This window comes from Bombus vancouverensis, unplaced genomic scaffold (genome assembly GCF_051014615.1).
Source record: "Bombus vancouverensis nearcticus unplaced genomic scaffold, iyBomVanc1_principal scaffold0024, whole genome shotgun sequence".
NCBI classification, from domain to species: domain Eukaryota; kingdom Metazoa; phylum Arthropoda; class Insecta; order Hymenoptera; family Apidae; genus Bombus; species Bombus vancouverensis.
Window position 1 is genome coordinate 635,808 of NW_027468915.1, and position 11,555 is coordinate 647,362.

Sequence of the window (11,555 nt, forward strand, 5' to 3'; positions counted from 1 at the left end):
TCGAATATATGCACGTAACGAAAAACTTGTATTGGTTAGTCAATTGCAGACCAACCAGTTGTTAGCCAGTGAAAATAATGTAGATAATAATAGTGAAGAATTAGCTCGAGAAGAGTAAACAAACAAGGCGTCTTAATAAAAGGCACAATGTAGGTCCGCAAAGTGGTGGGATTTCGGCGCATGCGCATTGTTTCGCATCAACTTACAATTAGACATGCACGAAAGCTTCATTTCTGCCGCATACATACTTGGATTCGCGTGCATGAAATTCACAAAGTAGGTTATTGCTTGAAAAACAGCTTTAATCGAGCGAAGCTTTTAACCAGACTGAAATCAAGTCTTGGTTTCTTTAGAAATTCAGATGGAATAAGAGAAACCTATTTTATCTGTGGATAAAGGTTAGGCTGCATCGGTTGGCTTATATGACTTTCCGGTGACTTTGAAGGGTAATACGGCGCCGGCGGTCGAGAAGGTAACTTCTCTATTGGACGAGATCTCATTGATCTCGTCTAAGCAGGAAGAGTCTGTCGGCCCTTTGATTTTATACGAGTCTTTCCATTCACGATCGTGCGAGCTGGCTACAGGCGACGACACGGACCCCCGACAAAACTGTCTGAGTCTATTTAAGGCGACGTCAAATAGTTTCACTCGGAGAGATGAATGGAGATAAGAATCACCGGAGCGTCTCTGCGCTTCGATGACAATGATATTTGGTAAATCCTCTTCTTGTTTCTCGTTTTGAAAGAAGGTTGTAAAGAAGAGTGCTACTAGATCGTCTAGGGAAATCACACGGTATATATTGCGTAATGCTATTGATTTATCAAAAATAACAAGAGGTTAAGGAGCTTTGGGAAGGTTGATTCAATTTTTTATAACCTGACATCTCTTTGAACAAATGTCTTAAGAAACGCTTGAATAAAATGTTAAAAAAAATAATAATCTTTTAATGAAATAATCATCTAAAATGAAATCTTTTCCTGTATTTTTAGACAATAAGATTTACTATATCCTACGCCATAATAAGAATCAATTTGCTATGAACTGGTATCTCGGAAATTGTAAGAATTCAGAAAATATAAGGAGGCCGGAAGAGGTAAATGAAATCCACAGAAACATTGACCCAACCTCAGCCCAGTTAGCCAACAAACTAAAATATCTCGCTGCCTTTTCTATATTTACGACCAGAACGTGGTCATTAATTGAGTCTAGCGACTGCACCGTAGACGAGTCACTGACCGATGTTGCTTTAATGGATATGCGGAAAATCACGTGTTCCAGGTTCCAGGGATGTAGTTGTTTTCATTTCCGGAGAATACGGTCGACTCGCATGTGTATACCAATCTATCTGAGGATAGGTGTTCGTTAGAATTACTAACTACATTACTTTCAACCTTGTGATTAAAATTTTTAAACGTCACTTAATAGCAATTCAGTCGAGTAAGTACAAACTTTCAAATGTCCTAATTTTCAAATCTTTATATTTTTTAATCTCAAAGATATTTTATTATTTGCCGTAGATCAAGCTTCGTGTTACCGGTACTGTAACATTACAATCCTACGAGAAGCAGAAAATAGTGAAAAAATCTGACCTAATAGATAGTAGTCAATATTCCTTTGACGCGTCTTATGCGAACCGCAGTTAGAGGAAATGCAAATAAGCTCTTGCGAAACGGTTTGCCGCACGACAAGCCTACGAACAACGCCCAATGCAAGTTCGGTGGGAGTTACAGGAAGAGGGACGTCTAAAATCAACTAGGAATCCCTATTCAATCGTCTAATTTTCGATTCCGGCATTGAACTTCCCGAAGAAAATTAAATATAATTCCGACTCGAGATTTAATTTCAGTCTCGTAGCTAATGCAATCTAATCGCGTTTGCAAGGCTACGCTTCCGGTCAGAAGCCACGCGCTTCGATCGCGTACTCTCCGCATCGGAAGCGTACGCTTCGGTACGAACCGCGTCGATTTTCAAAGGAATCATTGGACACCGGAAGAAGAAGGAGGAGGAAGAATAAAAGCACGTAAACCGGCAGGAAGTCAATCGAGACAAAATCGATATCGTTGAAAGTCGAAAAAAGATCCGAATTTAAGCTACAGTATATATTCGAATTGAATATATTCAAGGTTTAGATTTTCTTCTCCTGAAAATTATAAACATAAATGAGTCGACAAGCGATCTTGAAAAGCATCTGTTCCATCTAGATTATGTAAATTGCGTGAATTACCGTTAGCCATAATTCATAATTTATCGAAAAAGCGCGCTTCTTCTCAACCACGCTACCAGCACCGACATTATCGGCAGATCGATAAGTATCAAAATACCACAAAGATATTAATCTCATCTTTCTTCTAACCGCGAAAAAATGCCGCGCAAATGATAAAACAACAGATCAGCCAGAAACATCGAATTCTCCACGCTTCCGACTGCAAGAAGAAAAACAAAGTTATTTGTGTATGATGGAAACGTCTCTGGACGATGCTCTTGTCACAGACGAAATTCGAGCAGCTGTATATAACAAACCGAAATTCCGAACGCCTTATCGCGTGTGACCGTCCGGTCAGCATCCGTTCTCAGCCGCCTGAGTGGCATTCGATCACTCCAGCCGTTCTCCGAATTTTACACTAAGTATAAACAAAACCTTCTCCCACTCCAACGAATGGAAGAATATAAATGCTCCCTTCAAAATCATCCAGTCAGTCTAATAAAAAAATTCTTAACTAATCCAAGTATCGAAAGTGTATCATCGCGAACCGAAAAAATTGTATAAATTGAGTAAAAAATAAAAAGAACTTTATCTCCTTGTCGGAAATTAACAAGTTCCTTACTTTTTACCTTAATTTTACACGACACTCTTAAGCGGTCGAGTGCGCGCGAGAATAGCATCGCGGATCGGCATTTCCACGGTGAGGATTGTAAAACGGTTACGCAGATGATGGATCATACGCATGGACCGTAGAGACTATCGTGAATGATGGATCAGACACACATACGCGTTCTTCGCTCTTCCGATATTCTTCGTAACAACTGCTGCGATCTCGTCATTGGAAACGATCTCGGGAAATTCAATCGAATATCGAGGAAATTTATAGAAAGCTACAGCTGTGTTCGAGTATTATTCTAGAGAAAAGTGGTTAACTCTATGAGACTAACGATACAATACGTCTCAAGATAACTTTTAGGAAAATGATTGTACCTTTAAAATTCTTTCGACACTTTTCGGCATATTCTTGTCATTGATTCTGAAAGTATTTGATTAATTTGCTGGTTAATAGGAAGTTGGTTAAAACCGAAGTTAGTTAAAGAAATAAGTAAACACGAAACCCGTGGATACTCTAGACATATGATTCTACCTGCACGCGACAAAAATATTCATGATCTGAACAAGGAAAGAAGTATTGTTAGATTCGCGTCATGCTGCAAATGAAAGATTTACAGCTCGAACCCAATTATTTGTTACATTGCATTCTCGGGCACGTGTAGGCTGAACGTCATGATATATGAACACAAGTATAGAAAGAACAACATGGATATTTCGCGCGAAGAAAACGAAGCTTCACATATACAGTGTATAACCACTCGACAGTATTTGCTCACGAAAAATACGAGTTGTTAAAGTCTAACAAAAATTACGTATACAGTGGCAAAGAAGAAAACTGTTATGCCGTTTACTCTTATTTCTAATTGACAGAAAGTCGTCAACGAACAAAGAGCGCTTTTTCTTATTCTCTGTACTTTCGCGAAGCAATCACAGAAATTCTCCAAAATGCTTCGTGTCGACTAAACAAAGAAAAAAAAATGACAGCTGCTAAGAGCAAACTACCTCCGGAATTTTCTTCGTTTCTAAGTGAACCAGGAAGAAAGAAGGGAAGGGTTAATGACGCCGAAACTGAAGGGTGGCCACGGATCGTTTGAAAGGGGTCACGACAACCGTTACAATTCAGTCGCACCTGTTCCTCTTCCTAGTTACCACGCCGAACCATTGCGCGCTTTTACGAGCGTTCCCGCGATAGTTTCCTGGCACTTGCTCGTCCTTTCAACGAAGGGTCGATCGGTTAATTTAAACTCTCGAAGGCCTTGTCCAGTCGGTAACATCGATAAGTTTAAGTCGAAATACGGATTTCTCGTAAATTCAGAATTTTATTGCCACCAGGATGTATATGGAGGCGACAGATGAAGAACACGATGTAAATTAGATTTCTTGCTTTTATAGAGAAGCAATTTTTAAATTGAACACCAGTCGTCGATCGGTTCTGTAGATCGTTTTTAATAACAAAATAAATTTGGTTAGTCCATAAAGGTTTGTTCGTGTGAATCTTCCCATAGATCATCCGTAACGTAACTACCGCTATAACCGGCTGCAAATACATTTTCCTTGAACATGTGGCGGCACTTGACAGTAAACTTCCCAACAGTTTACGTCGCGTGACGCACGACGCAAAGACCCTATACCTGCGGACAAGATGATTGCCAGATGTCGATACATTCGTACCGAATATTTCCAGCTAGCCTAAGGACCGCTATAAATCTTAGGATTTATTTTAGCTAAGGTCCTCCAAAGAGACAAACAGTCTTTGTTTATCAGTCTCGAAGTCGACCACCTACCACGGGGACACACGAGAAATCTGCTATCTCTCACGTACGACGCTGCCCGCTAGCAACACCCTCTCAAGGGCAGCTAGCATCCTTTTCCAACGACCAACACGAATTAGCCAATAAACATTAACGTACATTTCCCTCACTTTCCGAACCAAAGCTTTTCTCAACGAATCCGATGCCTTCGCATCCTTAGACACATCCCAACGAGTCTTCCTCCGCAGCAGCATCGCGACAAAAATGTCAGTCTATTACCGCGAGTTACCGCAGTATATCACGATCGTTATACTTACACGGTTCGAGCCGAATAATTATCTAAGTTTTCGACATCTCGTGCAATCATTGTCCGCACTCGCAGCGTATCTCGAATCGTAGCTATCCAAGCTCTATCTTATAACCGCGCATTCGCGAACCGAATACAATCGCGAATCCTGTATCAAGTGTACTCATTGACATTAGAGTGAATAAACATTTATCGTTCAAGAAATCTGAGTTTTCCTTCCGACCCTATCACGACATACCACCTCAAACAAATAAATCAAAATCGTAAAGTATGTTATAAATAAAATCTGACTTCACGAGGTGTTGAGCCCTCATAAAAGAAGTCTTTTATATCTCGCAGATGATTCATAACATGACGTCTACTTTAACTTGTTCCTTATACCTCCTTGTCGAAAAAGTTAATAGTTTACAAATTCGAACATTACATATGTGACGGAAGAAAAGAGAGAGAGAGAGCGTTTCGTCCCGGGACTACCGGTGGACTCGTCAGTAAGGCTATGCCCGGTAGTCCCTGCCTTAGACGTAGAGGGAGTCTCGCTAGGTGCGGTATTTGTATCAATCGCTCGTATATTCGACCGCTAGCGAGTTAGACAGATAGACTCGTTGTCGTCGTAGCCCTCTGGTGTTGGCGGTTGGTACCCGCGGATCGCCCGGGAGGTGTTGCGCCGCGTTGATGCCTCGTCCAGTGAGCGTCCTGTTGATATCGATTCGCCACACAGCCTCCCCCTAGCGCTATAGCGTGACCTCGAAGCCATATAGCGCGATACAAGATAGAGGGAATGGCCCGTCGTCGATGATGGAAGGCTGATCGTCATGGGGGGGACGAGGCGGCTGGCTCCTTCTGACTCCTTCTCCAGAGGTGCGTGTTCGTCGTCGGTGGTCACCAATGAGGCGGATGAAAAGAGAGAGAGAGAGCGTTTCGTCCCGGGACTACCGGTGGACTCGTCAGTAAGGCTATGCTCGGTAGTCCCTGCCTTAGACGTAGAGTGAGTCTCGCTAGGTGCGGTATTTATATCAATCGCTCGTATATTCGACCACTAGCGAGTTAGACAGACAGACTCGTTGTCGTCGTAGCCCTCTAGTGTTGGCGGTTGGTACCCGCGGCTCGACCTGTCGGCGTCCTATTGATACCGATCCGCCACACATATCTACATAACATCGGCCATTATATTTGCCAAACCAAATTTGTTTTCTTGTAACATTCTGTGATTAATTAATGCTACAACAAACTTAATATAGAGTGTCACGTGCAAAATTTGCACGATAAATCAGATGACTACGATACAATCTTCAAATACGATCGTATCTTTCGTATACAAATTGATAGTTTCCACCTAACTGACAGATTTTTATACCCTTGGAAAAATAACGTCTTGACGAACAATTCACGCCAATCAACGCCAAGAATGAATCACGCAAATTCTACTGGAAGTCCTCTATTCACTTTTTCGATTTATCGTCAACTGGAAACATCAAAATTATCGGCTGGTGATTGGGAATTAATCGAAAAATAAATTACAAGCATTGAGACACGCGAGTGCCCGTTTCTTTCTCTATTTTTCTGTCTGCTTGTTGGAATATTAAGGCGCAGTCACGGCCCGCCAAATTTATTCCCGTTCCGTAGTGCCCTGTGTCGGTGAAAAAATTTGAAATGCCGGATTCGAAGGCGTGGAATGCCAACAGCCACGATAGAGAGCCCTCTTCTCTCTTTCTGGTGGAAAGACGAACGGGTGCACGCGTATGATCGGACGCTCTGACGCACGAAGAACCGCCCGTGAACAGAAACCAGACACGCGTGTAACGTTAAACCGGGCCGTCGATGAAAAACGAACAAGACTTTCGCGACCGATGGGCGTTTTCAATGACAGATCGAATCGTTCAGTTTCACGGTTCCTTCGGGGTCACAGTAGCGTTCATCTTGGCATAAAAACGCGCTAGAGACGATTTCTCATACATTGGTTAAAGTTGATGTGTGTTTCGGCGAATTGTCGTTTGGAGGAGCGATACACCTAAAGAAACGCACATATTCATAAGAATCTACGTTTCGTATTCTTCGTATCGATTTCTTTATTTTTATTGGTCGTATCATGTTCGATGTAATAGTTGGTTTTTTAGCTAGTGAATTAACAAGATTTAATAAGAAATTTAGTACAAATGCTCCATGCGTCGTGTTTGACACGTCGTTGTTAAACTCTCATTTATAGGAAATTCAAAGCTGTATTTTCTCACCCAGCTTAAACCTTACGAACTCTTTTCACGCGTTTCACCCGTCATCCACCCATCTAAGGATATTTCCTTATTTGTTGTTTCTAAAATACATAAAGATTGGAAGCTTCTTACGGGAAGCGCAATCAGCCGCTGATATCATTGAAGTCGAAACGCCATTAAAACCATATTACGATTCGCATGCGACATGCTCCATTCATGAAAACACAAAAGCAATAAACAAGTACAAATCAACGAAATAAATCCTCCGAGAACGAGACGTTACAGGAATTATACCATTGCGAGGATACAAAAGACTTGCTCATGAGCTACTTCCTTCAAGTAGTCGAGCGGTGTATTTTCCGGTCGTTAACTTCCATATAATGGGATATTAAGGAGTACGGACACAACGCTGCTATTTTTCAACTGTTCATTATCAAATTACGCAGCGGGAATCGTTGCAACAACAAAACTGTAACGACTCGTACCTGCGTATCTTCCATTTAGCTACGGTAAACGCTGACTTGTCTGCGTTTTTTTTTCTTTTTCACTTCCTCGTTACGGAAACCAGGAAAAGTGATTCACAATACAGTTTCTAACTGTACTTCTCGCGATTCTTTCTTAGAAACAAGCAATTGCTTCTTTTCAATTTCCTAAACCTATAATAAAACAGTCCATTCCTTGAATAGAAATTAACTTTAAAACTTTAGGCGCATACATTGTACGTATCGTATGTATGTATTTTGATTTGAAAAGAAACGCGGCAAACGCCTTTGAAAAGACGTTAGGTTTTCAACACCTTAACTAACTTAATTCCAGCGAGTCGTAAATCTGCTGCATCTCCAACATCTGAATATCCATCTTTTACAATGACTTGTTCTCCAACTTATTAAAATTACATCTCTCCCGTTGCACCGACTTTCTTTAAAGGTTCCCGCGGCAGGTTGAACCCGCATCACGTATCTTCCCTCTTCCTTCCACCCCTGTTCCCTTTCTCTTTCTATCGGACGGGAAGAGCGGGAACGCTTAAAACGCGCGAATCACGCGAGCGCCTCACGATTTGCGAAACATCACGTGAAAATCACCGATCCGATCTCCGTGCGCGCGGTGCACCGTGGGGGTAACGATTAAATCGACAGGATATACTTTATTGGCTATTCCGTTATTACAGGCTGTAGTTGGCGGGGAAATAGTCATTATGGATCGATGAACTCCATTGTAACAACTCACCTTCGAATTGCATCGGAAACGCTTCTGTATTGCGTCCACCATATAACCTATCATCGTCTGTTTAGGGTAAATCAGTGGATCGGAAGTTACGTTTCTATGTTTCTCGCCTGTCAGTATAACACTGTGCAAGAGATACAGCAAGATCCTAAAATCATTCGAGTACAAGTAGCGTAAAATGGTCGTTTAAATTTCAATAAATTAACTATTCATACGTTAATTGTACGCAGTCAGGATTAAGGGGTACGGCGATGGAGAAGATTTTGTTAGCTAGATGTTGAGTAAATAATCGAAGATGATAATTTTATAAATGTTTCGTATTTATGATGATGGAAAAGATTTAATTTGAGTTACGTTACGTTTGAATAAGATAGACTTTTCCAAGAGTGGAAGATTTGTAGAGATAGTGGACGTAATAGTAGTATGATTTAATACTTGATGTGTCTTTTTTTTCTTTGACATATAGGTCACTGTGGGGAGTAATATTGATCTAGATATAACTATCTTTTCTGAGAAGTACGTATATGCTTATGGGAACTATGTTTGGTTAATCAATAGAGCCATTCTTTTGAGAAACTGAATCTAGAAGAATTCGACGATACTTTGCCTTGTTTCAATAGTACATCATTTTAAAGAAACGCCTGCGATTATAGTATATAATTGCACATAGGTATATGCAAAATTGCATTTTCAAATAATTAAATCAAAAATATAGGAATGTATCAATGGGAAGAATATTTGTTAAAGATCTTTCCTTTTTAATCAAATTCGTCCAACAACCCCATTCTCGTCAAACATAAAATGAACGGTGCCTTTCTCAAAGAAACAAGAAGAAAATTGCTGTCGTTCTAAAGTTCTTCTCCATTGCTAAACTACCGTTCGTGTTTCTAGTTACACTCCAATTATTCGATTGTAAGAAGCAAGCAATCCCTCCATCCAAGGGCTAGATATAGTTTCTCGAGTAGTTCTCTTCAATACCGTTATATCGATGAACTCTTTTTGAATAAAGTTCACATTTATAAAGCAAACACAATAAAATACGACAGGACAATTGTAATCGATAAATAACATTTTATTAGGATATTATAAGAAGCTAAGATATCGAGTTCTAATTGTGAATATCAAGCGCTCGTCGTTCGAGGAGATTACCAATATTTTCTTCCTTAACAATATTAATTACGAAGTTTCGATACCGTTTATGACATTAAGATCTCTTGATAAAGTTGTATCGTTAAAATCTTACTGTTCCTAGGGAAAATATATAGTTAATATATATAGTTAAATATATATAGTTAAAACCGGAATATATATAGTTAAAACTTCCAGAGGAGCATCTCGCAGACAAATTATTGATTGTTAGTGTCGATTGACTGTAATCGATATTTGGTGCATGAAGTTGTATGTTTCGCGAATCTGCGTTGATGCAGGGATTCTGTTGCAAATCATAAACTAAAGAGCCACTGGTCAAGGTGAAAGAGGTTCAATAAATCCAGTGTTAGTGTAATTTGACACTTTATGTGCACCGGGTGTATGCAAACAGAGTTTGATGTTCTGAACACCACGGTTGTAAGATTTTATTGAGACCCCAGTATTGTATCCGCACGGTGTGACCCTCTGTTGATAATTGCCCTCTCCACCAGCCGTTTAGTCTCATCTGTCTATCGTGCCTTACCGGCCAGGGGGTTTCCCTAACATCTGAGATATCAGATTTGCAGCTCGGAGAGGACGGATAATTCGGAATATCCCAAAGAAGGGCAAGGTACTGGCCGAGCCCCAAATCACTTACATAGAATTACTTACATAGAACAATCACTTACATAGAATTTTTTTTTCTTTTCTTTTCTTTTCTTTTTTATTTTCTTGTTGAAATTATAATTAATTCTCACGTCGAGAATTTTCAGTTACTTTACTTAGTATTATGCAGTGTTAGCTGATTATTAATAATAAGTTAAGACTTATTATAGATAAATATAATTTACTCACATAGAATAAATTCATTTAATTAATTATGAGATTAATTCACTTACATAATTATGACATACAAGTAAATTTTATAACCACAAATTTTTAAATGTTATACTTTGAATCTGTTCTTACATTTAATTTTAATTTTAATTTAAAAAAAAACCTTACAGCCAGTACCTCTAAAATATTCAATAAAAATTCTGATGAAACATTAATTGAAACATCTAAACGCAACAGAGAATGGATATAATTATACAATTTTCCAATATTTCAACACTCATTCATGTACATCGATTTTTATTATCACATTTGTTTCATATCTGAAGAATATGTATTTGTTGGCATCAAAATATTCTCTGTTTCAATCCTTGGTCATTTTAGATCGAGACTTCAAAATCTTCTTGATTAAAATTCTTAAATTTTTTTAAATGAGAATCATTAATTAGAGGACAAAAAGTTGTTTCAATTATTTGAACATTCTGCTATTCATACAATAACATATTTCATTTTAAATTAAAACGAGAATAAATACTATTGTGTATAAATTTAATAGAACGACACACGTGATTTGTAGTCAACACTGTGACAGTTTGTGCAATTACCTTTTAATCGAGTGGAAACGAGAGCATTTTCAAATTTCTATTAACCAACAGTATTATCAATCAATTTTAACAATGAATGAAGGTTGCAAAATTAAATATAAAATGATTTATTAATAGCATACGTAGTGTTAAATTTGCAAACAAGCAGCGTATCTTTTAAGAATAATAAAGACACCAGAAAATAAAGATAATATTCTAATTACATTGCAAATTAATGAATAATTTAAGAAATGTATTTTTGTTATATTAATGTATCACAGATTCTAGGTAAAGTATTAATTTAATTTACTTATTACTTAGGAGATTGTATTTGAAATATAATTACAATTTGTAAGGTGTAATCAGCACACCTTTAAGCTAGTAGATATTTGGTAGCAGTTCTCAAGTCTTTGTGCAATATAGCACAATTGAGTTTAACCGAGTTTAATCCCTTTGACCAGCCAGCTTCCAATTTCATTTATGGCATAATCTCCTGACAATTTCATGCCCTTCAGAAGAAACACAATGTCCTATTATCGTTTTATGATCGTTGAATATGATCACTCTAGCGTTTTAATCTCCTTTCTATGTATGATGCGGGTATACCGTTTTCTGTTGTTTTTAGATTCAAGTGACGAAAACTTGTGAAATGATATTTTAAGTTTAAACTGATCAATTAATTTAATTAATTGATTTATTGTA